This window comes from Otolemur garnettii, unplaced genomic scaffold, assembly GCF_000181295.1.
Source record: "Otolemur garnettii isolate 467f Iridium unplaced genomic scaffold, OtoGar3 scaffold00020, whole genome shotgun sequence".
Classification (NCBI taxonomy): domain Eukaryota; kingdom Metazoa; phylum Chordata; class Mammalia; order Primates; family Galagidae; genus Otolemur; species Otolemur garnettii.
The window spans coordinates 7,393,844-7,395,093 of NW_003852415.1; the positions used below are offsets into that span (position 1 = coordinate 7,393,844).

Sequence of the window (1,250 nt, forward strand, 5' to 3'; positions counted from 1 at the left end):
AGGTTGCTGTGAGCTGTAATGCCACAGCACTCTACCCAGGGTGACAGCTTAAGTCTCTGTATCAAAAGAAAAGAAATATGCATGGCCATGAAAATATGCTCAACATAATCTAAGAAATGCAAATTAAACAAAATGCCTTTCTAGCCTACTAAAACGTTTTCTTTTCAATAATAATATCTATGGTTAGCCAGGTTGTTAGGGAAAGAACACTCTTAAAACAGCCAGGTTCTTGGGCTAATAATACTCTTATAACAGGAATATGTACATTGATATAACTTGTCTGGATGTCAGGGGGCAATATGCACCAAGAACAGTTTGCACCTTTGATCTAGTAATTACACTCACAAAAATTTCTCCTAACAAAATCACCTAGAATACATACAGAAATATATAGAAATATATTTATAGAATTATACGTATATATATGTATATATATGCATATATATATACACACACACCACACACACATACAGGCAGTTACTATGAGCTTGTAATAAAGGGAAAATAAAAAAATTTAAATTTTAAAACACAAGAAAATGGTTAAAATACGACATATCCATACCATGAATAGTACACAGCCTTTGAAACCTTTATTTCTTAAGAATATTTTATGGCAAAGCAAGGGATAAAAGTATGAAATCTAATTTTGTAATGAACTCTATCTGTATGCATATATAAATTATCAGTATATAAATTCAGAGGTGCAGGGAAGAGCAGAGAGAAAAGGGGAGGAAAACACCAAAAGTATGTATTTACCATCCAGAGTTTATAGTCGATTTGCATTTTTCAAATACTCTAATACTTCATAAATTTTCTACAATGAGTATGTACTGATGCATAATCAGAAGGAAAACTATAATATAATATTTCCTCTGAGGAAAGAAAAATATAAACATCCCTTTCAGATCTAGCAGGTTAATAGACTGACAGATTAACAGGCTGACAACCTGGAAAATGAGTTTAAATAAAAGCTCTATAGTTAGAACTCCCTTCTTTTTGGTACCTTTTATTTCCTGTTCTTGCCTAGCAACTTTGCAAGCTTACTTCCTAATCCCCTAACATCTATCTAGATAGAGCCATGTCACTAGTTCTCACCAACAACTGATGAGATGAAAAAAACAGGATGACACACAAATGGATCAACAAACTGTGGTATATGTACACCATGGAATACTATGCAGCCATAAAGAAAGATGGAGACTTTACGTCCTTCATGTTCACGTGGATGGAGCTGGAAAATGTTCTTCTTA

At 33.2% G+C, this 1,250-nt stretch overlaps 1 protein-coding gene across 1 annotated transcript in view; it reads right to left on the reverse strand.

The window, feature by feature from the left end:
* Window positions 1-1,250, reverse strand: part of CEP128 (centrosomal protein 128) — a 386,614-nt gene that overhangs the window by 367,221 nt on the left and 18,143 nt on the right. The gene's annotated exons all lie outside the window — the stretch shown is intronic.